This window comes from Anolis sagrei, chromosome 2 (assembly GCF_037176765.1).
Source record: "Anolis sagrei isolate rAnoSag1 chromosome 2, rAnoSag1.mat, whole genome shotgun sequence".
Lineage (NCBI taxonomy): Eukaryota > Metazoa > Chordata > Lepidosauria > Squamata > Dactyloidae > Anolis > Anolis sagrei.
The window spans coordinates 192419419-192446429 of record NC_090022.1 but is presented as its reverse complement, the minus strand read 5'-3'; the positions used below and the strand labels follow the sequence as shown (position 1 = coordinate 192446429).

General features: G+C 42.1%; 1 protein-coding gene across 1 annotated transcript in view; it reads left to right on the top strand.

Moving 5' to 3' along the window:
* The first annotated feature begins 353 nt into the window (after nt 1–353).
* The window catches only part of GALNT6 (polypeptide N-acetylgalactosaminyltransferase 6), a 74964-nt gene continuing 48306 nt past the window's right edge, over nt 354–27011 (top strand). The window contains exon 1 of the mRNA XM_060762799.2: nt 354–455. The gene's annotated coding sequence lies outside the window, so the exon portion shown is untranslated. The remainder of the gene's footprint in view (nt 456–27011) is intronic.

Genomic DNA, 27011 nt, shown 5'->3' with positions numbered 1-27011 from the left:
ATTCGCTTCTGACACCATAAATAAATAGACACAAGAATAATTAAAATCAAATAAAGACACATTTAACAAAACACGTTTCCGCTAAAATTAATTAATTTTTAATAATAATAATAATAATAATAATTAAAGTATGGCTTTTAGGATTCGTGTTGCCGGTTGCTTGAGAGTCCCGGTTAACTGGTTGAGAGAGGAGGGCTTTAGGACCCATCGGCGCCTGCCGGGCGGGCGGGTGCACCTGTGCCTGGGGCGGCGGAGTTCCCCGCTTGGCGAGGTCGGCTGCAGGTGAGAAGTCCGACAGGGAGGGGAGGGGAGGGGGCTCCTCCTCCTCCTCCTCCTCCTCTTCTTCCTCCTCCTCCTCCTCCTCCCCTTGGCTCCGCCCCAAGCGCCCGGGCTGCTCCTCAACCGGGCTCTTCTTGCCTTTGCTCCGAGTGTGCCGAGCCTCTTCTTGCGGGGAGGTGAGTCGAGCGGGTGGCTTTGTGCTTCTCTGGCTTGGGAGGGGGAGGCGGGAGTGGCAGGGAGGGGGCCTTCACCTTCCCCCCATCTTTCCCCCTTCCTTGCCTCCCTCAAAGAGAAACACTCCCCGCAAAGTTGGGAAGGTGGCATCCTCCTTCTCTTCTTCCTCCTCCTGCGTGGAGTTTTGTTTCCCTCTTTGCTGGGACTTGGGGGGAAAAGAGGGGAAGCCGAGCCCACACCCAAGCCTTGGAAAGGAAACTGGGATCCTATTGGAGTTTGTGGGGCTGAGAGGGAGGGGAATAGAAAGGACCTTCTCTCTTCCTACAGATGGGATGGATAGGTTTTGGGAGGCTCTTTCATGGGATGCTGTGACTGAGGGGATTGTGTTATCACACACACTTTAGATAAGGATGTATTGAAATGGTCCCCTCTTTTGTTGTTTCCTGGGATTACGTTATTGCACACACTTTAGATGATGGTGTATTGAAATGGTCCGCTCTTTTGTTGTTTCCTGTCATTATCCTAATCAATTGATTGATTGATGGGAGAGGCGGAATTGAGAGCTAGCCCACCTCTTCCTGGAGATTTGGGGGCCCTTCCACACTGTCCCATATCCCAGAATATCAAGGCAACGCCTTAAATCAAGAAATAGTTTTCTAAGATCTAGAAAGTCTCGCAGGAGTCAGCAAGCAAGAGTCCAAAAGTGGCAGGCTCAAACCCGAAACCTCAATCCATGGCTGACATTGAATGAGCAAAGACTCAGGGCCCTTTCACATAGCTGTGTTGTTGTTCATTCGTTCAGTCACTTCCAAGTCTTCGTGACCTCATGGACCAGTCCATGCCAGAGCTCCCTGTCAGCCGTCACCACCACCAGCTCCTTCAAGGTCAATCCAGTCACTTCAAGGATCCCATCTAGAATCATAGAATCAAAGAGTTGGAAGAGACCTCATGGGCCATCCAGTCCAATCCCCTGCCAAGAAGCAGGAATATTGCATTCAAATCACCCCTGGCAGATGGCCATCCAGCCTCTGTTTAAAAGCTTCCAAAGAAGGAGCCTCCACCACACTCCGGGGCAGAGAGTTCCACTGCTGAACGGCTCTCACAGTCAGGAAGTTCTTCCTCATGTTCAGATGGAATCTCCTCCCTTGTAGTTTGAAGCCATTGTTCCGCGTCCTAGTCTCCAAGGAAGCAGAAAACAAGCTTGCTCCCTCCTCCCTGTGGCTTCCTCGCACATATTTATACATGGCTATCATATCTCCCCTCAGCCTTCTCTTCTTCAGGAGAAACATGCCCAGCTCCTTAAGCCGCTCCTCATAGGGCTTGTTCTCCAGACCCTTTATCATTTTAGTCGCCCTCCATTCAGTTGCTTCCGACCTCATGGACCAGTCCACGCCAGAGCTTCCTGTCGACCGTCACCACCCCCAGCTCCTTCAAGGTCAATCCAGTCACTTCAAGGATCCCATCCATCCATCTTGCCTTTGGTTGGCCCCTCTTCATTTTTCCTTCCAGTAGATCAAGGCAGAAAATCCCACAATATCTGCTTTGAAGTGGGCTATCTGCGTCCAAACTCAGATAATGTGGGATTTTCTGCCTTGATATTCTGGGATATAGGGCTGTGTGAAAGGGCCCCAGATAATCCAGTTCAAAGTAGATATTGTGGGGTTTTCTGCCTTGGTATTCTGGGCCAAAGGGTTGTGTGGAAGGGCCCAGGATAGATAGTTTTTGGGAAGGTTTTTCATGGGATGCTTTGACCACTATGCTGTACTGCTTTTGGCTGTTATTAGACACACTTTAAATAAGGCTCTAGGGTTTTTTTTCTTTTCCTGAGTGGCGACACCATCTATTGTGTTCTCTCCAATCCTCGTGTTGATTGATAGAGGGAAGGATGAGAGAGAGAACCCATCTCTTCCTACAGATGGGATGGATAGGTTTTGGGAAGTTCTTCCATGTGATACTATGAGCACCACAGGCCCTTCCACATAGCCAAATAACTCAGAATATCAAGTCAGATAATCCATATCTGCTTTGTACTGGATTATCTGAGTCCACATTGTTGCATAATCCAATGTGGATTTTATACAGCTGTGTGGAAGGGGCCTAAAACATACTGCTAGGGCTGTGTTGCTATACACAATTTAGATATGTAGTTGTTTACTTTGAGGGCAGTGACACCTCTTTTGTTGTATCCAGTCATTATCCTGATTGATTGATTGATTGATTGATTGATTAAGAGGAGGGCATGAGATGGAGCTCATTTAATCCTGGAAGTTTGGGGAGTTGCTTTTCATGTGGTGCTATGATCATTATGTCATACTGCTGGGGTTGTGTTATTGTACACACTTTAGAAATGGTCCTAGTTTGTGTGTGTGTGGGGGGGGGGGTCACCTCTTGTGTTGTCCCCAGTTCTCAGCCTCATCTCTTAATATCATCATATTGATTGAGGACTGGATGAGAGGGAGCCCATCTCTTCCTAGGGCCCTTCTACACAACCATATAACCCAGAGTATCAAGGCAGGAAATCCCACAATTTCTGCTTTGAACTGGGTTATCTGAGTCCACACTGCCATATATCCCAGTCCAAAGCAGAAAATGTGAGATTGTATCCAGTTGTGTGGAAGGGGCCCTAGAAATGAGATGGATAGGTTTGGGGAGTTTATTTCATAGGATATTGCAACCACTAGGCCAGCGTTTCTCAACCTAGGGGTCATGAGGGGTCACCAAATATTTTCTGGTGGTCATGGGGGTTCTGGGTGGGAGGAAGATTGGCCCAATTCTATCATTGGTGGGGTTCAGAATGCTCTTTGATTGTAGATGAACTATAAATCCCAACAACTACAACTTTCAAATATCAAGGTCTATTTTTGCCAAACTCCACCAGTATTCATATTTGGGCATATTGGGTATTTGTGCCAAGTTTGGTCCAAATTCATCATTGTTTAAGTCCACAGTGCTGTCTGGATGTAGGTGAACTACAACTCCAAAACTCAAGGTCAATGCCCACCAAACCCTTCTAGTAGTATCTGTTAGTCATGGGAGTTCTGTGTGCCAAGTCAGTTCCATCATTGGTGGAGTTCAGAATATTATTTGATTGTAGGTGAACTATAAATCCCAGAAACTTCAACTCCCAAATGATAAATCAACCCTCCCAACCGCACCAGTATTCAAATTTGGGTATATTGGGTATTTGTGCCAAATTTGGTCCAGTGAATGAAAATACATCCTACATATCAAATATTTACGTTAAGATTCATAACAGTAGTGAAATTACAGTTATGAAGTAGCAACAAAAATAATTTTATGGTTGGGGTTCACCATGCATATGTACATATGTTATCTCAATATATGTGAGTCTACTTTCTTGGATGTCCTTTTAAGGAGCCCATTCTTGTATTGTCTGCAATTTCCATCACTCTTTATCTATACCAGTCATTGTCCCTTGGTAACAACTACAATTTTGTTCCAGGACTTGCCATGGATACCAAAATCCGTGGATGCTCAAGTCCCATTACATTCAGTGGCACAATACAATGGTGCCCTTTATAGAAAATGTAAAACATCAAAATTTGCCTGTTGTCTTTTTCTTGTAAAGCAAAAAAATCTATCTGTGCTTGATAAGAAAAAGAACTGTGCCAGGTTCTTTACAAGAAATAGGGGAGGGAAGCTCCGTGCTTTCAGGCTTATACTCTAAAGAGAAGATACTACTGCTTTTAGAAAATGCACTGCTTTTGGAAATATGGTAAAATTCAGTATTTGGTGACAACCAAAGTATATTTCACCTTCTTATGTAAGCTGCATAGAATTAACTTTCTTGATCTCTTTGTTAAAGGCAAGTATTTGTTCCTTTTCTGAGTCCAGTCTTCATTTTCCCTTTCTTTTTGACCTTTCTTAAAATATCCTTAATAGAAAAACTGCCTTTGATCTCACTTTGGGAGAAAGTCAGGACATAATTTCAATAAACATGAAAAAATAAGTAAAATAAAAGAGATGGTGGATGTTCAATTAACTCACAATTAGATAAAGACTAAAGATCCTTCCACACAGTCATATAACCCAGAATATTAAGGCAGAAAATTCCACAATGTCTGCTTTGAACTGGGTTATCTGAGTCCACACTGCCATATATTCCAGTTCAAAGCAGATCATGTGAGATTTTATTCAACTGTATAGAAGGGGCCTGAGTTATGCAGCCATTAATTTGAAGGAACCCTTATCTAGGGGTGCATCTACACTGTAGAATTAACAAAGTTTGTCACTTCTTTAATTGCCATGAGTCAATGCTATGGAATCATGGGAGTTGGAATTTTACAAGGTGCTTGACCTTGTCTGTCAAAGAGTGCACTACAGATCCCAGGATTGAATAGCACTGAGCCATGACAGTTCAAATGGTGTCAAACTCCATTCATTCTACAATATAGCGACACCCTTGGAGAACAGGAAGGTAGTTTTAGGTTCTGCATTTGGTTGTCATATTTTGAAGGGGGCATTATATTCATTTCTGTGGACCTTGTATGTTGAAGGACACGTTTGCCCAAATTCTGGTCCCATGACATTCATGTGTTTTTGATTCAGGCTAACAGGTACAGGTTTAGCAGGTTTGGAAATGGTACCCAAATGAGCTTATGGGGAATGGGATGTAAACATGCCTGTTCACTCCAAAAGTCACTCCGTTTCCATACCAAACTGAGATCTGTTCAATGCGTACACTGACATTTTCCAGTGTTGCACTTGCCTTGTCTTGCAATAACATTGTGCACAATTAAAACCAAACAGCGGTAATCATAAAACATTTGTTTTATTTAGTCCTTGGACCACAGCAAATTGAAATCAAATAAGATTGGCATAAAGGTAACGAGCTGTCCAAATTAATCAAGTTAGTTAATGAATAACATATTCGAAGGCACAAGGTGTTGCTGATACGAGGAAGTACTCACAATGCAGTGTTATTGACTGGAGGACAACAGCATTTCAAGCTTAATGTCAAAACCATTTCTCATATTTTCAAGCCAAATAGCATATTTGCTTTAAAGTATTTGAGGGTTGAGATCTTGTTGCATTATTTTATTTTACTGAGTGAGCTGGTTTGTCAAGTGTCCTTTATGTTACAAAGCTGATGTTCCTTCTGAGCCAGGCCACTTTCTAGTCTTTATGCTTTTAATTGGGCAACACTCTTGAATGGTAATAAATAGAATACATTAGATATTTATTTTGACCATAGTAATACATTATATGTGTTTGTGTGTGAGAGAGAGTCTGTAACTTCAAGTAGTTTGTTGACTTATGACAGCTTAATGAATTTCATTAGGCAAAATATGTTTGCCAGTTATGTACTTCCTCTGAAATGTAGCTTAAAGGTGGTGGTTAATGCCTCCCTTCGGGAAGGCAAAATTCCAGCCAGCTTAAAACAAGCTGTGATAAAACCGCTGTTGAAGAAACCATCACTGGATCCCACTCAATTCGTCAACTTTCGGCCTGTTTCCAATCTTCCCTTTTTGGGCAAAGTCCTGGAACGTGTGGTGGCCTCACAACTCCAGGCATTCTTGGTAGACACTGATTATCTAGATCCGGCACAGTCTGGTTTCAGGCCGGGACATGGTACCTAGACAGCCTTGGTCGCCTTAGTGGATGATCTGCGCAGGGAGCTAGACAGGGGGAGTGTGTCCCTGTTAGTTCTGCTGGACCTCTCAGCGGCCTTCGATACCGTCGACCACGGTATCCTTCTGGGACGCCTCGCGGGAATGGGCCTTGGTGGCACTGCTCTGCAGTGGCTCAGGTCCTTCCTAGAGGATCGTACTCAGAAGGTGTTGCTGGGGGACAACTGCTCTACCCCACAACCATTGACTTGTGGGGTCCCGCAGGGCTCAATATTGTCCCCCATGTTATTTAACATCTACATGAAGCCGTTGGGAGAGATCATCCGGAGTTTCGGGGTGCGATGTTATCTGTACGCAGATGACGTCCAACTCTGTCACTCCTTCCCACCTACTACTAAGGAGGCTGTTCAGGTCCTGAACCGTTGCTTGGCCGCTGTATCGGACTGGATGAGGGCGAACAAATTGAAATTGAATCCAGATAAGACAGAGGCACTCCTGGTCAGTCGGAAGGCCGAACAGGGTATAGGGTTACAGCCTGTGTTGGACGGGGTTACACTCCCCCTGAAGACGCAGGTTCGCAGCTTGGGTGTGATCCTGGACTCCTCGCTAAGCTTGGAACCCCAGGTTTCGGCGGTGTCCAGGGGAGCATTTGCACAACTCAAACTTGTGCGCCAGCTGCGCCCGTACCTTGGGAAGTCGGACTTGGCCACGGTGGTCCACGCTCTGGTCACATCCCGGATTGATTACTGCAACGCGCTCTACGTGGGGTTGCCCTTGAAGACAGCCCGGAAGCTTCAGATGGTCCAGCGCTCGGCAGCCAGGTTGCTAACAGGAGCGGCACTCAGGGAGCACACCACTCCCCTGCTGAGCCAGCTCCACTGGCTGCCAATCCGCTACCGGGCTCAATTCAAGGTGCTGGCCTTGGCCTATAAGGCCTAAACGGTTCTGGCCCCGCTTACCTCTCCGAACGCATTTCCGCCTACGAACCGACTAGAACGTTAAGATCGTCTGGGGAGGCCCTGCTCTCGATCCCGCCTGCGTCACAGGTGCGCTTGGCGGGGACGAGAGACAGGGCCTTCTCAGTGGTGGCCCCTCGGCTATGGAATGCCTTGCCAGCAGACATCAGACAGGCACCTTCGTTGCTGGCGTTTCGGAGAATGGTCAAGACCTGGCTTTACGAACAAGCATTTGGCTAAGCAATGCAACTAACTAAGGAAGACGGTAACTGAACATAGGAACGGCACAATGGCTATGAGAATGGATCTGACTTTAACGGAGGCGTTATATATGTTGTTTGTTGATTTGTCTGTCTGATGTTAATTGTTGTGGAGCGACGTTGTCGTCCCGGTTGTTGTATTGCTGTGTTTTAATTACACTGTAAACCGCATTGAGTCGCCTGTCAATATGCGGTATAAAAGTGAAGCAAATAAATAAATAAATAAATAAATAAAGCACCTTGTATTTGTTGACAATCTCCTATCCACATACTAGCTAGGGCTGACCCTACTTGGCTTCCAAGATCAATGGGATCTGATGTTTAGGCTGAATAAACAATATATTTGATGATTATATTGAAAGGAAGCATTTGACAAATATATTTCAGTAATCGTTACAGCAACCATGTCTCCGTATAACGAGGAATATACTTTTCCCCAACACATGCTACAACTAAGGCAGCAAGCAGCTCACATCTGTGACTAATATAAGAAACATAGTAGACAAAGCTGCAGAGGAACCTTTTTGCACAACATTTAGCCAAGACCTGAGTTGCTATCCAGGAGTCTTTGATTTATGTCCCTCTTCTGTCATTAACTCACCAGGTAGCTTTAGGAGCCTTCAGGCCAAAAGGTTTAGGAAAGCTACCTTCTTTCATTTCCCAACTAGAATGGAAATATTCACTCCACTCCCCCAACCCTTGGGCAGATGGAAGAGTCCCTCCGCTGCCTGAGTTAGATCATTGCTTAGCTAGAGGGACCCAAGGGCAAGATGGATGGATGGGATCCTTGAAGTTAGCCTATAAAGCCCTAAACGGTTCTGGCCCTACTTACATCTCTGAACGCATCTCCTCCTATGAACCGGCTAGGACACTAAGATCATCTGAGGAGGCCCTGCTCTCTGTCCTGCTTGCATCACAGGCGCGCTTAGCGGGGACGAGAGACAGGGCCTGATCTTGGAAATAAAGGTAATGCCTGATCTTGGAAACTGAACAGAGTCTCTGCCCTGGTTAGTAAGTGAATGGGAGGCCATCAACAAATACCAGGTGCTGTAGGCTATACTTCAGAGGAAGGAAGTGGCAAAGCCACCAATACCCTTACTAAGAAAATCCCATGAAGTTCATGGTATTGGCAGAGGTCAGCAGGTGACTTGAGGGCACATACATATATAGGAACAACAACAAAGCTTTATTTATATACTGCTCTGTCTCCCCAAGGGGACTCAGAGCGGTTTCCAAGTAACACATTCAATACATACAAAGAAAACAGCATAAACATAAAATTAACAAGACAATATAAGCATTAAAAACCACAATAACACATATATTTAAAATAATACTGCCGTTTAAAAGGCTGGGCCGAGCTAGTGCAATTTTAGAGGGCCCGGGAAATTAGGTAGAGTCCATGGCTGTATATTTCCAGGGCCTAATAGAAGAAAGTGACTTGGGTAATTGGTAGAAAAAGATATGGTCAATTTCAACGGTATCTGGGACAGAGCTAGAACTAGTCATTCTCAAATGTTTGTTTAAACCACCAGGTCTTCAGGCTCTTACGAAAGGAGGGGAGGGATGGGGCCTGTCTTATTTCTCCAGGAAGGGCATTCCAGAGGCGGGGGGCCACCACTGAGAAGGCCCTCTCTCTCTCTTGTCCCCATCAACCGTGCTTGTGACAGTAGTGGGAGTGAAAGGAGGGCCTCCCCGGAAGATCTTAAAGTTTGCGCCGGTTCATAGAGGGAGATATGTAGGAAATAAAGTCAAGCATACCAAAGACCCTAGGTCCCATCTGATCTTGAAAGCTAAGCAGGGTTAGCCCTGGTTAGTAGTTGCATGGGAGATTGTCAGTTAATACTAGGTGCTGTAGGTTATATTTCAGGGATTACTCATCAGGGTATTCATCGAGTTAGTACCACACCTTCCCTGTTATATTTGTAGTGAAATTTTATTGCTATCCACACCCTGAATTCAAATCAATATAGTTATTAGTGGTTACTGTTCCCCACCTTGATGGTGGTATGCCCTTTTCTTCCAGATCCTCAATGGCTGGATGGCCTATAGCAGTGGTTCTCAACCTGTGGCTCTCCAGGTGTTTTGACCTACAATTCCCAGACATTCCAGCCAGTTTGCCAGCTGTTAGGATTTCTGGGAGTTGAAGGCAAAACATCTGGGGACCCTCAGGTTGAGAACCACTGATTGATAGGATTAGTGAATGCCCAACCAAAAGGAAAATTTCCATTTTGGAGTAGTTAATTCAGTTAAACTGCTGCTTTAAAACACTAATTAAGGTCCTTCCTGGAAATAACTCAAACTACCAGGTCTCTTCTCAGTTACACCTTTGTCTAGATTCAACATTTGCTCTGGCCTTGGGTCCAACTACATGGCACCACTCAGTCATAACAGTCCAGTTGTAAGGTAGTCATGTGCACATTTGCCTTCTAGTCTACTTAAAATACCTCGTAGTTGAAGAACTGCATTACAGGAAAAAGTATTCTGAAAATTCAGAAACTCATCTGTTAACACTGCAAATGTTTCCAAAGGTTCCTTCTGAATTATTCCGCTTAAATATCTAGTTTTTAAATGGATGCATTTGGGAAAGGGCTAAGAGATAAGTAAAATAGGTTAGGAGAGATTTAGGTACATTAATCAGAATGTTTGCAGAAAGCATAAAGGTGGAGGTAACATAAAAAATTACAAAGGGTAATATATGTTTGTATGTAGTACAAAAAACATAGAAGCAGATCAAACCTTGGGGAAAGTTTTTATTACTAGATTTTGCACTAGATTTTCCAGAATCTTGCAGTCTATGAGGTTTTGAAATATGTAATACACACACCACCCCCGCCCTCGCTCCATAATTTTTCCATATTCTCTTGGAAGTTCCATTGTATCTGGAGATTGATGGTGACTTTATGGCAGAAGAATAGGCTCCTATTCAGCCAAAGGAACATGGAGATAAGATAAGTTACCACATTTTGTAGCAGTACACACAAGCAGTGAAAAAGTGGAGCGGAAGAGTAGTAAGTCCAGAGTTTAAAACTCCCTGATTCAAATTTTTGTGGTCAGATGGGACTGTGAGGCAGGTGCATAGTGCATGCTTTTAGTTTGTAGAAGCTCCCTGTTTGAGTTGTTGGCATCTCAACATTGGGCAAAGAAAGCAGCTCTGGAGGGATTCTGCCTGTCAGTGTTGGTAACACTATTGACAACTACAGTCTTCCTTCCACATTTTCATTTTTGGCTTTTACAGTTTTGATCATGCACAGATTTAATCAAAAATATTATCCCTAGTATTCTCTAGGTCAAGGATGTCAAACTCATTTCATTGAGCGATTGCCTTCAAAGGACTGTTGAATCTATGGATGGAGAATCAGTGGAAACAGAGGGTCAACTATAATTTTTTACATAGCAGTCAGTGCTCTTTAGTTTTTACCCACTTTGGGTCCCCAGGTGTTTTGGCCTACAATTCCCAGAAATCCCAGCCAGTTTACCAGCTGTTAGGATTCCTAGGAGTTGAAGGCCAAAACATCTGGGGACCCACAGGTTGAGAAACACTGATCTAGGTCCTTCAGTGTGATTCTGTGTTCAGTTTCCAGTGGAAGATCATCATAGAGTCATGGTGAAAGATCTAGAAATCCAAAGTGGGTAAAAACTAAAGAGCACTGACTGCTATGTAAAAAATTATAGTTGACCCTCTGTTTCCACTGATTCTCTCATGATGAAAAATAAAAGCCATTTCTTCATCTGTGGTTTTCCGTTCTCACAGGGAGCATGTGCCTCTAATTCCATTGAATGTGGAAGGCTGACTGTAGATCAGTGGTTCTCAACCTGGGGTCCCCAGATGTTTTTGGCCCCTAACTCTCAGAAATCCTTTCCAGCTGGTAAACTGGCTGGGATTTCTGGGAGTTGTAGGCCAAAAACATCTGGGGACCCAAGGTTGAGAACCACTGCTGTAGATGGACTTGAAATCTGACTCGGTATAAGGCAGCATGTTTAAATACTGCCAACTGCCGAAGGTGACAAAAAGAGCAAGTGGCTTTTCCAAATGTGTGTTCCAAGGAACCTTATAATTGTTCTATAGTCAGGCAGTTTGTGCATGGCAAGTGTAAACCATTTTGCAGTTGTATAACCACGAAGGTGTGCTTGGCCCACACTTTGTTGGGAGAAAAAGCCTGAGTGTGGCCACACACTTTTTCCAGGTGTCCAGAAGGTAGAAGTTGAAAAATACTGTTCCAAACTAACACACTCATTTTCCAGCTGTCCAGAAGGTAGAAGTGTAATACTCTTCCAAACTAAGTGTTAACCTTCAAGGTAGCAAGTTGAATTGTGTGTAAAACTTAGCATCTGTTAGTTGTTAATAGCTTCCCATTTTTGTAGAGTTTGTTGATGCCAGTCTAAGCTTAGGTTGTTCCACTTTTTTCATAATGGCAAATGGTTTGTAATTTAGTGGTGAAGGTGGCATAGCAAGGAATATTTGGAAATACAGTAGAGTCTCACTTATCCAACCTTCGTTCAGTCAGCGTTCTGTATTATCCAACATTGTCTGCCTCTCAGCCGGATCCACAACTGTTTCAATACATTGTGATGCTTTGGTGCTAAATTGATAAATACAGTAATTGCTACATAACATTATCATGTATTGAAGTGCTTTTTCTGTCCATTTGTTATAAAACATGATATTTTGGTGCTTAATTTGTAAAATCATAATGTAATTTGACATTTAATAGGTGTTTTCTTAATCCCTCCTTATTATCCAACATTTTCACTTCTCCAACGTTCTGCCGGCCTGTTTATGTTGGATAAGCGAGACTCTACTGTACCTGAATCATCAAGCAGTAGATTTGTACCTTAATATCTCAGCTGTAATATAATCTATACATAAAATCAATGTGACAGTCAAACTTTCGTGCAGCTTCTGACCAGCATTATAAATAAGACAATCAGTTACACTTCTAGAGAAGGAAGGGCTTATACACAAGCTTGTTACAAATAGTTATAAATGAAATGACTTTATTTATAACCTACCCTATCTTTCCCAAGGGACTCAGGCGGTTTCATGCAACTGTAGTACATGCAACTGCACGAAATGTAGCAATACTAAAAGTAATTAATAGATTCACACCACAAAAGAGGAAGTACACATAAAAAGAATCTGAGCAACCTGGCAATTTGTGTAAAACTTTCAAAAATAGCAAATCAGGAAACCAGAAGTGACTTGGTTTGAATAAGGCTGCAACTATATTGCGACTAAAAGGTGTGAATTACCGTTCATAGCTGGTCCCAGAATAGGCAGTTCACCCTGTTTGTGACCCAGGGTGTCCTGAGAACTCAGGAGGTGCAAAACTGCCTCGGAGACCATGTGTGACTTCAGGATTGCACTTTGCTCATCTCTGCCATTAAGCCAGATAAGCACAAGACTCTCAACATAGGACCCCCCCATGCAGGAAGCAGCCAGGTTTTGAAGCTGCAAGACCATTCAGTGCTAATCATGGTACCCCATAGCAACATTCACACCTGACTCCAGTAAACAAGAGTTCTTTCTCCTACCCAGGACATTCTACAGCTATATATACCCCACTTGCCTAGTTTTCACAACCTCTGAGGATGCCTGCCATAGATGTGGGCAAAACTTCAGGAAAGAATGCTTCTGGAACTTGACCATACAGCCCGGAAAACTCACAGCTACCCAGTGATTCTGGCCTTAAAAGCCTTTGACGACACAAGGACAGGATTGGTTTTGAACAGTGATTGAGGTTGGTCTACGCTTGTGGAAGAATCTGCACATGCTTCCCTTGTATTGTGGGAGTAAAATGGCTTTTGTATTAAAACAATTTTTTCTATTAAAACACTTTACTGTTGTTAACTGCCATCAAGTCAACCGTGATCAAACTCATTTTCATTGAGGGCCACATCAGTTTTATGGATGCCTTTAAAGGGCAGTTTGTAATTGTAAGACTGTATAAATGTAACTATGTTGCCTTAGCATTGAAAGCCTTGTGGGTCCCATTAAAATGATGTGGTGGGCTGAATTCAGCACACAGGCTTTGGATTTGACACATGTAATCTATGGCAATCCTATGACTGAGATGTCCAAAAGCCATCCTATTCTCCATAGCCTTGTCCAGAACTTGCACATTTGGGGCTGTGACTTTCTCGATGGATTGACTCCATCTGTAATGCAATATTCTTCTTTTCCCAAGTGCAGCATTTGCATCACTTGAATCATAGTACAGAAAAGTGACCCTATTGATAATACATGTATTAAATAAATAAATACATTTATTTACTTATTTAAATAAAAAATAGCAAGAAGAAAGTTGAGTTTTTAAATAACATAAATTACAGTGATATATTTGTTAAGGTTTATTAAGCCCCACCATTTCTTTCTTTTTTTAACAAGCTGGATGGGTAGGGGGAAAGGAAGGGTCAATTGGCAATATTTAATATTCTTATTTAATTCTCAAAATTAAAATATTGAAACAAATATGTTTATTGTTTGTACGAAGAGGAACAAAGTGAATATAAAATGTGGAGTACCTTGCTCAGGGCTTGACTCAGATATTACAGACTCTGAACAGCTTCCTTGATTGAATCCATCCATCTATAATTTGGTCTTCCTCTGCAACAGTGGTTCTCAACCTGTGGGTCCCCAGGTGTTTTAGCCTACAACTCCCCGAAATCCTAACAGCTGGTAAACAGCCTCCCACAAGGATGGTAAAGCATCAAAACATCCCGACGTCCCCTGGGCAACTTCCTTGCAGATGGTCAATTTTCTCACACCAGAAGTGACTTGCAGTTTCTTAAGTTACACCTGACATGAAAAAAATAACTTTCCTCACTGTCTAGTTTTCACAAGTATGCATAGAAATCGCAAATACATTGACAGATGCCATCTTAACCTTAGTACTCAATTATATACTTCAGCATTTTGTCTAGTTCCTCCATAACTGTCCTCCCATGCCCAATTCTTCTGATTTCCTGACTGCAGTTTCCCTTCTGATTAATGTCTGAGCCAAGCGATGAAAAATCCTGAGCTATTTCAATCTCTTCATCATCTATTTAAATATTACGTAAATCATCTGTAGTCATGGTTTCTTGTTTCTTAATGTTCAGCTTCAAGCCTGTTTTTGCACTTTCTTTTCCAAGTCTTTGCTGTTTTCTGCTAGTATGGTGACATCGTAATACTTAAGAAAATGTAAACCTGTAATTTTGTCATCTCTTAATCATGGAGTGTTTTGAAGTCTTTCACAAAGCGGAATAACACAAGTGAGCAGAAGGTTTTGTTTTACCCTGAAACCAGTTGCATGGCTTAAGCAGAACTTCCCACTTGTGAACTGATCTGAGGATACTGAAGGAAAGTTTTCTGTAGGCTAGTGTTATGGATTCATTGGGATATTAAACATTTCCCATTCTCAAGGGATTTTTTTCACTGATTGTATGCTTTGTGGGTACATGTTTTAGATGCAGAGGCTCTCTGATGTGGAAAAGTTGCACCCCCACCCAGTACTGACATTGTAATAGTGCTTACTGGGAACTGGCATCCAGTGGTTCAGGGGCCAGCACCAGTGCTCCACAATAATAATAATAATAATAATAATAATAATAATAATAATAATAATAGCAACAACAACAATCACTTTAATAATAATAATAACCAATGCTCCACATAAATAATAAATAAATAAACAGTGCTCCACAATAATAATAACAATAATAATAACAATCACTTTAATAATAATAATAATAATAACCAATGCTCCACATGAATAATAAATAAATAAATAAACAGTGCTCCACAATAATAATATCAACAACAACTTTATTCTTGCATCCTGCCACCATCTTCCCGAAGGAACTCGGTCGGCTTACACATGGCACAAGGTGTCTAAAAACAGAACATAAAATAAAACAATTTAAAATACAATTAAATAAAGCATATAAACATATAACCAACTAACACTCTGTTAAAAACAGCACTCATTACCAATGGGGCAAGCTACTGTAAGCATGGTAAGCTGTAAACAATCAAACTGCAAGCATGGGAAGAGAGCATGGGATAAAGTGTAAGGCTGCATAACACTTTAGCAAGCATGTCATTGTGGTTGTGCTACTGTTGTGGTGCAGGAGGCCATGAAAAGGCACCAAGAATATTTTCCTGCCTGGTGGATAGGGTGAGATGACATGCCTCCACATGAGATTTCCCAAAAGGGGATAACATTGACTCTAATGAAATGCCGCATAAGACATGGAACCGAAAAAGAAAAATTCTACTATGAGCATCAGTATTTGTACAGAGCATTTCTCCTTTGTCTGTCAGCATTCTGACATTTGTAAAAATGAAGATTTTTTATTCCCTTGGATGTAGCTTTTGGGAAATTCTCTTTTTGAGCTTCAGTTTCTTAATTGTAAACCAGAGGACCAGTCTTCTGAGGACAAAAGAGTTGCAAAAGGCACAGAGTATAAAGTTGTGTGTGTTTCTTTTAATTTGCTGAGATGTTTTGCTTGAAAACCACTAATAGCAAGTCGAATAAAACTCAGTAGAAAACTGACTCCTTTCTCTAGCAAGTTGTGAAAGTGTGCAGCTCTGCTTCAAAGAAAACAGTGACGTCAAACCTCTTGCCCTCCAGGTGTTTTGGACTTCAACTCCTAGAATTCCATTAGACAAGCTGACCAGGACTTCTGGGAGTTGGAAACCCAAACAGCTGTATGACCAGAGGTTGGACACCACTGCTTTAAAGCAAGGGTGAGCAACTGCACCAGGAGCCTCCTTTTTCAGAGCGATTAACATATTTTTGAAGGCATGCTTATCTAGATCTAACTTATTTATTTATCACTAGCTGTCCCCTGCCACGTGTTGCTGTAGCCCATTCTGTGTATATTAGTTTTGTGTGTATATATGTGTGTGTATATGTGGTTTTGCACATGCATTGCAATTTTTATTTTTTGCCTTTTTACGTCTCTTCTGCTTTTCAGTGTTTTTATGAGTGATGGTTACTCATTGGCCTGATACGTGTATTGTGTCCAAATTTGGTGTCAATTCATCCAGTGGTTTTTGAGTTATGCTAATCCCACAAACGAACATTACATTTTTTTATATAGATGTCAGAAGCGAATTTAGAATACAGTTATATTGTATAGAAAAACCACAAAGTTACAAACTTGGCTTTATACTAAATGTCCTTTGGCCAGAAGATGGCCACTTGGAGTGCCTCTGGTGTTGTTGTGAGAAGGTCCTCCATTGTGCATGTTACAGGGCCCAGACTGCACTGTAGTAAGTAGTCTGTGGTTTGCTGTTCTCCCCACTCGCATGTCGTGGACTCCATTTTGTAGTCCCATTTCTTAAGATGGGCTCTGCATCTCGTGGTGCCAGAGCGCAGGCTGTTCAGCATCTTCCAAGTCGCCCAGTGTTTTGTGTGCCTAGGGGGGAGTTTCTCCCCTGGTATCACCCATTGATTGAGGTTCCGGGTTTTGGCCTGCCACTTTTGGACTCTTACTTGCTGAGATGTTCCTGCGAGTATCTTTGTAGGTTTCAGAAGCTGTTTGTTTGTTTGTTTATTTATTTAGGGCATTTATATCCTCTCTCACTTCCACAGAGGAACTCAGGGTGGCTAACAACTGGCACAGCACAGTGCCAACAATAAAAAGCATAAATATATGTAATATAATAAAAACAGTAAAAAAATATCAAAACACATCACGATTTAAGGCGTTCGCTTGGCTGATATCTGAACAGGGGATGGGTCGGAGATGTCAATGCCTTGGTCCTTTCATTACTGGCTGCTACCTCCCAACGTGGTGCAATACCAACTAAACCATATAATTTATCCAACGGCATAGGGCATAGACATCCTGTGATAATGCAGCATTTCTCATTAAGAGCCACATCCACTGTTTCAGTGTGGTGCAGTGTATTCCACACTGGGCATGCGTATTCAGCAGCAGAGTAGCAAAGCGCAAGGGCAGATGTCTTCACTGAGTTGAGATGCTTGTCTGTTCTTAAGCTGAAAAACAAGTGTCTGCATTTTAGATGGATTAGGAATCTAATTGATGTCTAACCATAGTCTAACTATATCTAACTGAAGTGCCATGTTTAGTGGCAGTTGTGGCATGTGGGGATTTTTTTTTATTGTGCAGTAGGGACTTCTGGGGTCACTCAAGGAGGACACAGCTACTTTAAAGAAAGGGAGGTCTTCATGCTGTGAGTATATGGACTTGTAGACAAGTGCTTCACCTGTATGGAGAAGAATGGATATCAGGTGAGGGTTGTTATATGCCTATGTGGACAATGTGGGTTCAGATACAACCCTCTCTGAATAATCTCAGACTGAGAGACATTAAGTGGTGTAGCATATCTCATTTAGTTGTCATAGGGATAAAATGGGACTGAAGGGAACCAGATGCGTTCCTCTAAGCTAGCCATTTTCTTTTTTTTTTTTAAATAATCTTTATTAATTTTCCATAGTATAAAAAGGACACAGATAACACAAACACACTCAAACTGGACAAACTAATGAACACCCCCAGGGGCTGTAAACCCTCGATAAAATGCCCCACTTGGCAGACACAAAAGTCCGTTTTCAATCTCGTCTCACTCAACTGATGTTGGCTTGGGAGAATGGGAGTTGAGATCTGAAATCTTAAGGGCATCAAGTCATTGAAAATGAGGAGTCTGAAGCACAATGAACAGAGATTTGATAGAGGTCTCCTTAATGTTGCCAAAACTCAAGGATGGAAGAGACATATGTACATCTCTAATTCCCAGTGATTATAAATGGTTCTCAACCTTTGGGTCCCCAGGTGTTTTGGCCTACAACTCCCAGAAATCCCAGCCAGTTTACCAGCTGTTAGGGTTTCTGGGAGTTCAAAGACAAAAATATCTGGGGACCCACAGGTTGAGAACCACTGTCTTAGAGGAAGAGAATTGCTTTGTCTTGTATGCCTTTCTAAGTTTTTTGAAATCCTGTAATGTTGGCACATGTATTATTGTTATTATAAATCCTTGGTGTTTTGAGCAACCAAAAGGATTACAAGTGCATCTTGATTTCTCAAAAAGATAATCTCAGTGAACAGAATTGTGGCTTTCTTTCACAACAATTACGTGAAGTGTCATTGCAAAATGTACAAGCAACCTTCAATTTTGGCTGGCCTTCTTCTACATACGTAAAGGGTTTTCTAAGGAGTGTTTTTGCTGAGTGAAAGTTCAAACTAGGATTCAGTAGCATAATGTGGGTTCGTGAAGTTCTCAGATTTTATCGTTTAAGTGCATCTTCATGCTTGAAAGAAAGCTGATGGAGGTGCCAACTGTTATGTGTCTTTTCTCTCCTTGAGCTCTGCTCATTATTCCCTGGGATAGTTCTTTGGCTTTCCTGGTTTGTAAAAAAATGCCTCCTGAGTTTCAAATTGAGGTGAAGTGAGATGTGCATTTAGCTAGCCTTTTGGTTTATTTTCCCAATTTACCCCTTCTACCCATTTTATATTCCTCAAGTTAGGAAACAGTTTACACAGACAAAAAAGCTGAACTCATATATGTCAGGATTGATCCTGACATATGATGTATGACCCCTTTAGCCACGAAAGTGCCATGATACACCAAAACTATTATTATTATTAACTTTATTGCTCCACCTTTCTCCCTGTGTAGACTCAAGGCAGATAAGAATCCCACACTAAACAAGTTTAAAAAGTGCAATACAAAAGTTAAGCAAACAAATAGTAACAGTGTGGTAAAAACCGAATTAAATATAATAAATACACTTAAATGGGTCTTTAAAGTGTATTTATTGTATTTAATTCTGTTTTTTACACTTAAATGGGTCTTTAAAAGGAGCCCCAGGTGACCTAGTGGGTTAAAAACCCTTGTGCCAGCAGGACTGAAGACCAACAGGTCATAGGTTTGAATCCGGGGAGAGCACGGATGAGCTCCATCTGTCAGCTCCAGCTCCTCATGTGGGGACATGAGAGAAGCATGGATGGTAAAACATCAGGGCATCCCCTGGGCAATGTCCTTGCAGACGACCAATTTTCTCAGACCAGAAGCGACTTGCAGTTTCTCAAGTCGCTTCTGACACAAAAAAAGGTCTTTAAAACTCAATCCAACTGAACCTCCCCAAAGCCTGCCCCTTATCCTTCCCCAGAAGAAGATCTTCACCTGTCTGTGGAAAGCCAGCAGGGATGGGGTCTTCCTGGTTGCTCTTGGGAGAGAATTCCACAGCCTGGGAGCAGCCACGAAAAAGGCCCTCTCCTGTGTTCCCACCAAGTGCACTTGAGTGGGTGATAGGACTGAGAAAAGCCCCCCACCCCCCAGATTGTAGATGTTTCCCAGGTTTATAGAAACAGAAGCAGTCCTTCAGATAAACTGGACCAGAGCCATATAGGGCTTTGTAGGTCAAAACCAGCACCTTGCTGAGAAACGTGTTGGCAGCTAGCGGAGCTGTCACAACACTGCTTGCTCCATATTTTCCAGGAAAATCTAGTATGTTGCTGTAAATTGCTATGTGCATACAATATAGATTGGGGTGGCTTTAGGGAAGGGGAGTGGGACAGGTTGCTGGGTGGCAAGCACCATCATTTTTATATGTGCACTGAGCTGTGGTCTTTTTGACATTAAAGACCCCTTTATTTGAAGAAAACTGCAGGGTCATGGTGATTCCTGATTCTTCCCTTCTGCTCAGGTCTCTCCTGTTTCTCAGGAAGGGAATTGTCATTGGCTCTTTCCCCACCACTACCACATTTTCCAGCAGAAAAAGATAAGACTGTAACTTCTACTTAATGCTAAAGCCTATTGCCTTATCTTCTCCTATAGTTTTATGCTGAGCAATTATGGCCTTGGTGATGTGTCTCCGATGCTTCCCTTATGCTCAAGGCTGCTGCTGCCACCACCTCTGCCAGCCAAATAGCTTCCCAGCAGAGCCCTGGTGAGGAAGACACTTGCTCCGAACAAGGTCCCCAGACCTGAGATCAACAGTGGGTGGTCAGTTGTATCATCGAACTCTCTGCTTATAACTCATTCTTATGTCCACGCAAGTGACTTCCCCAATGGGGCTATACCGCAAAGCTATTTAATAGAATCATAGAGTTGGAAGAAACCTCGTGGGCCATCCAGTCCAACCTCATTTTGCCAAGAAGCAGGAAAATCTAGCCTCTGTTTAAAAGCCTCCAAAGAAGGACACTCCACCACACTCCAGAGAGTTCCACTGCTGAATAACTCTCACAGTTAGGAAGTTCTTCCTAATGTTCAGGTGGAATCTCCTTTCCTGTAGTTTGAAGCCATTGTTCCACATTCTAGTCTCCAAGGCAGCGGAAAACAAGCTTGCTCCCTCCTCTCTATGACTTCCCCTCACATATTTATACATTACATGGCCCTCATCATGTCTCCTCTCAGCCTTCTCTTCTGCAGGCTAAACATGCCCAGCGCTTTAAGCCGGTCCTCACAGGGCTTGTTCTCCAGACCCATGACCATTTTAGTCAGCCTCCTCTGGACACATTTCATCTTGTTAACATCACCTTTAAACTTTGCTGCCCAGAATTGGACACAGTGTGATTCCAGGTGTGGTCTGACCAAGGCAGAATAGAGGGGTAGCATGACTTCTCTGGACACTATACTCCTATTCACATAGGCTGGGAAGACAACAGCAAACAAACCACTTAGAAGGAGAAGAGGCAATAAAAATGATGCTGATTCAGGTTTGGTGTATGGACACCAATACAGTTTCAGTGCAGTATATTATAGGTAGGTGTGATGCTAATGGGATATATATGCTGGGGCTGAATAATCTGAATTACAGGTGGGTTATTGTTGTGGAAAACCTCCATAGAGGGATCAAATGGAAAGTTGATTGAGGTTTCATAGGCCACCAGTGAAGGACTCTTCAAGGCTTGATTCAACGCATGTTAACAGCACATGGCTGCTAGAATGATTGTTTTCATTCATTCCAGGGAACTTGCATTGACTCTCTGTCCTATTAAATTCTTTGCTTTGACTTCCAGCAGGTTACAACTGCAATATATTGATAAAAGAGGTGATAAAAGTACAGTAAGGATGTAAATTGCTTCTTGTATAATTTTTGCATCAAAAGGAAGTTGGATATTTTCAATAGCGGCCAGGCATGAGTTTGCAGGAGAAAGCCAACTCCCTTCTGACCACAATAATGCATGCATTGATAACTTCCTGTTTGGATTACTGTATGCTCTGTATATGATGCTTCCTCTGAAGATTGGAGTTTCTAGCAGGTTCGAAACTAAAACCTGGTTTAAGGCAGCTCTCAACTCCCTTGCTGAAACAGTTTCACTGGCTATAGCTTTTCCTGACACAAGTCAGAGTGCTGGTTATCACCTATAAAGCCCTAAACAGCTTTGGTCCAGTTTGCCTGAAAATTTGTATCTCCCTACATGAGCCTAGTTCAGTCTATCGCAGGCATGGGCAAACTTCGGCCTTCCAGGTATTTTGGACTTTAACGTCTTCTGGCTGTTAGGAATTATGGGAGTTGAAATCCAAAACACCTGGAGGGCTGAAGTTTGCCTATGCCTGGTCTGTCTCCTCTTCCTCTGGACAGCAGAGACCTTCTTTGTAAGTGGGCCTCTCACCTTTTAACTGGTTCATGCAGAAGGATGTTCAGTCGGCATGCTATATTTTGTAATATGCATTGAATCATATTCTGAGAGAAAGGCAAAATATAAATCCCATGACATAAATATGATTTTAAATGGTTTTGAACCAATGTCTTGATTCAGTTTTTCAATCAAGACATTTTTTCAAGACAGGTTTCAATCAAGACTTTTTCAAACTTTTGTGCTATATTTTTCTTACTGCTTAGTTAATAGAAGTAGTAGTAGTAGTAGTAGTAGTAATAATAATAATAATACACTGTATTTATATTCTGCCCTTCTCCCCTAGTGAACTCAGATTGGACTACAGCATTTACATACACAGGCAAACATTCAATACCTTTAAAATCATATACAATGAAACACAATAGCACAAACAAAGGCAAAGGCTTCTCCTTTCATTTCCAGCTTCTGGAGGCAGTGCTCATCTCTGGCTCTGGAGAGATGCTTTTTTTCTCTATTTTCAAACTGAGGAGCCTGTGTTGTCACCTTCTGGGTGTGTGGCGAGTTAGATTACTTGGAGTGTCTCTTTGCCTTTTCCCGCTGAAGCAGTACCTATTTATCTACTTATATATGCATATTTTTGAACTGCTAGGTTGGCAGGAGCTGGAGCTGACAGATGGGAGTCCCCGGAGGGGACTCAAGGTGGCTTTACACACAGACAACAATTTGATGTGTTAAAACACTTGAAATAAATGTTAAAATAGAATTAAAATACACAAAACAGATATTAAAGGGCACACATTTAAAATTCAGGTTTAAAAATGGACTTTATTTTAATATATTGCATCTCTCTTTGGATCCAAAGTGAGGGACAAAGATGGGATGTAATTTTTAAAAATAAATGTTCCCTGTGTGGTTTGCTTTTAGTGGTTGGTTGATTTATAGCAGTCAAGATTTCTACTAGACTCTGGGGATGCATTATTCAAAATCGTGCTGTTAACCCTGACTCATTTAGACCCTTTCAGGATGTGCCTCTGTGTTGTCCCGTCATAAAACAATTGAGTGAATAGTCTTACTATAGTTGGAACTAACCAACAGGATCCTAGCTGTTGTCTCTTTGCTTTAGTGACCAGCATCTGGTTGTGTCTCTTTGCTTTAGTGACCAGCATCCAGAATAGTATACAGATACTATTCAAGTTCATGTGTGTGTCTTTGTAGCGAGACACCTGTTCGTCTTTTTTGAGGTAAAGACTGTATGTTTGTTTTGTGCAGGTGTGTATTTTACAAAATGCAAGGTAGCATAGCACTTCAAACACTATGCAGCATTTATTGGTGCAGGTACATGCCACAAAGTAAAGATTTGCTTTGACTGATTCACTCCATGTCAAATGAGTTCACAATTGTTAAATCTGATGCGGATTCCGTTTGTTTATTGTGGTGTGATTTGCTTTCTGTTTTCCCCATAGACTAGGCTAGTGCAGATTTATTTGAACGGATACTTCAAGATTGTGTCCATTATTTTTTTTATTTTCTGATACCAGAAATCTGACCAGGAATTATAAGCACTGTTCTAGTCTACACCTAGTAATTTATTATTATTTACTATTATTTCTGGTATTTGTACCCCGTCTCTTCTCTACCCCTGAAGGGGGACTCAGGATGGCTTACATTAGTAACGGTGCAAGGCCACTACATCACAATTACAATAATATAAACACAATATGAATGAATAGCTATCTTAAGTCTTCAGGTGCAGATCTTCCAATGTTTGTCCATTCACCTTGCTTTATCATTGAGGTGCAGCCTTCTTGGAATCATAGAATCATAGAAGTTGGAAGAGACCATACAGATCATTCAGTCCAATCCCATTCTGCCATGCAAGAACACTCAATGAAAGCCCTCCTGACAGATGGCCATCCAGCCTCTGCTTCAAAACCTCCCAAGGAAACTCCACCAGACTCCCAGGCAGCATATCCCATTGTCAAACAGTTCTTCCCCTCAGGAATTTCATCCTAACGTTTAGGTGGAATCTTTCCCCCTGCAATTTGAATTCATTGCTCCACATCTTAGTTTCTAGAGCAGCAGAAAACATGGTTGTTCCCTCCTCAATGTGACACCCTTTCAAATATTTAAACATAACTATTATTATGTCTCCTCTCTGCCTTCTTTATCAGGTTTTAATGGGTTTCATCACATTGACATGGGAGAAGTCAAGTGTCTGAGGTGGGATGCGTAGTGCCTGCAGCTATGTTGTCTGGGGGATTGTGAAAGTTGTTGTCCGCACAAGGACCTTTTCTACGCTCCGTATGGTTTAAAGATTAAAGACTCATCAATATTGATGTTTGACTATTTCATCCATGCAACCAGGATAGATGATTTCAATAGTTTTCTTCCTGCTGCAGAGAAAATGGATATTTCTTCACCATTCTCAAACAGTATTTGCACATCCCTGTGTGTTCTGGAAAAATATTTTGCACAGAAATTCATGACTGCGTTTACATGAGTTTGGAGTGGGATGTAGAGAAAAATAGTGTTTCTAGGCAGCTGTAAATCTTGCACAGGAAACAGCAATCTGTACAATATAAGCATGTTTGTTTTGCACAGTGTTTTTTGCCTAAGGTTACTGTTTATAAATTGACATAGAAAATCACCACAAATGGGTGTCTGAATAGTTCTTTCATACACAAGTGAGTAAAACCTGCAGAATTCTTGCCACTGATTCTCACTCATTGAATCTCCCAAGTCCTTTGAATACAATTTTTCAACTAGGAAACAAATGATGGCAGATATCCTTGTGATCCTTAATAGATCCTTTTGCCCTTGCCAATTAAATGGATTGTGTAGATTTTGCTAAGTAATAGACAAAAGAAGGAACATACAAGATAATGTTAAACATATTATTGGGATTATACACATTTCTGCTAACATCCTGGTTTGTGTTCCCTTAAATGGCCAACTGTTGGGGGTGCTTTGAATGCGATTTTCCTGCTTCTTGGCAGGGGGTTGGACTGGATGGCCCACGAAATTGAGACACCATAGCCCAAAGAAAAACTGTTTTGTATTCACCTTGTTGTTGTGCCTCTGTCCTGTTTGTGTGAACTTGACAATACTCCTGCAGTCTTCAACTCTTAACTTTCAATTTATAAAGCAGATTTGTCAATATACAGAGTAGCTTTAGTCTGATCATGTTAATGAGTTAGCTAGACTAAATACTATTAAAGTCCAGGGCACCTGCCATCATATGTTATTGGACCGTAACTCCATGCTGTAGTAGTTGGAGCATTGGGCTAGAAAGCCCTGGAGACCAGGGTTTGGATCTCTACTCAACCATGAAAATCAGCTTTGTAACCTTGGCCAAGTCACACAAGTCTCAGAGAAATGCAGTGGCAAACTTCCACTTAACAAATCCTGCCAATAAAACCCTGTGATGCAGTAGCCATTAGTCAGAAATGTGTTGAAGACACATAGCAATGTCCATATGATCCTTTATAATTATCTGTGCTAGTTGGTGATGAGAGAAGCTGTAGTCCAACAGCATTTGGAGGGACACATATCCCATGCCTATAACTTAAGAGTCTAAGTCAGTGGTTCTCAACCTGATGTTTTGTCTTGTGGTAGTAAAGTTTCTAAGAGCATCCATAGCTTGTCCCCACAGGCATTCAATCATCTCAAGGAACAGAAGATCTTCAGAATGTCTCAATAGTCATCATGTTTCTCTAGAGCAGTGGTTCCCAGCCTGTGAGTGCCCAGATGTTTTGTCCTTCAACTCCCAGAAATCCTAACAGTTGGTAAATGGGCTGGGATTTCTGGAGTTGTAGACCAAAACATCTGGGGACCCAAAGATTCAGAACCACTGGTTTAAGTCTTAGACCCCATCCAAACCTTCATCAAATCCAGATTTTGGGGGGTCCGGATTTTTGGGGGTCATGAATAGGCTCCTCTTCTTGCAGTCACCTACCTGCTGTCCCTCTAATCTGGGTCCACCCCCCACTATTACCACAAAGAACACGGGCTGGTGAGTGAACAGATCTTTTCTCTTTTCACTCCTATTTTTTGTGCTTTTTCTTTGGCCCACAGACACAATATGGGCAAGAATGGCAAGCAAAGGTTAGTCTCTGGTGATTCCCATTAAGTTGTCCTGCTCAAGCACAGACTTTGGCAAGTGCTGAGATCCTAGGCCTCCATGTCAAAATAACCTGGGCCACCCAGAAAGGAACCATTTCCTTATTCTCTCTTTGTAAAAGAAAAGATGTGTGTGGTTGTGTAATATGTTGGAGATGCAGCTGTGATTCAGCCAGACAATGTGTATATCTGCCTCTTCATCAAGGAAATCAGTCTGAGAAGGTTTAGGTTTTTCCCATTTGCATCCCACCTGTGTGCTTAATTGGCCACTTAAGTTAGCTTAATGTACTTAACCTTTAAACCTTCCCCCACAACAAAGGCATCAGTAAAGAATGGAGCAGTTCAAAAAGCAAAATAACCTACAACCAAACTGAAAAAGTGCCCATAGAGGTAAAGCGCTGACTTATGTTCCTCATTATTAGTCACATTGGCTCCTTACCCAAAAGAGTTGTGTGATTGTCTACCAGCTTGCATGTTCTCACTTGCCTGTTGTTTGTGCAAGGAGCATAAGCAGCAGGGATCCTCTTCCCATGACAGCTTGGTGCTTCCTTTTGCTTCTGCTCAGTCTGTATGGTGTCACGACAATTGCAGTGGAAATATCCCTTCGCTTGCTTCAGTCTGCAGGTAGAAAAATTGGTACTTTCTCAGAATGCCTCAACTGGCTGTTCATCACAGCTACCTTCTCCAAATGTCCTGTCATAGCTGATGACTGGACAGACTATTTGGAACTTACAAGAGTCATAGTGCAAAACATCTGGATTGTCAAATGAAGGAATATGATCTATTGAAGATTGTTTAATTCTGACATTTTCCAGTTCTGGTTGAATTGCACCTTTCATCAGCTGATGCGTTGCATTTGAGCAGCATCTCGAGCAGGCATGGGCAAATGTTGACCCCTCAGGTTTCTTGGACTTCAACTCCCAGAAATCCCAGCTAGCTTACTGGCTATTTGGAATTGTGGGAGTTGAAGTCCAAAACACCTGAAGGACTGAAGTTTGCCCATGCCTGCTCTTGAGGACTGTGTGTCCCACATTCATTTTTAATCAACCCGATGCCCTAGCCCATTTTTCTCTATACAGTTTTCTGTACTCATG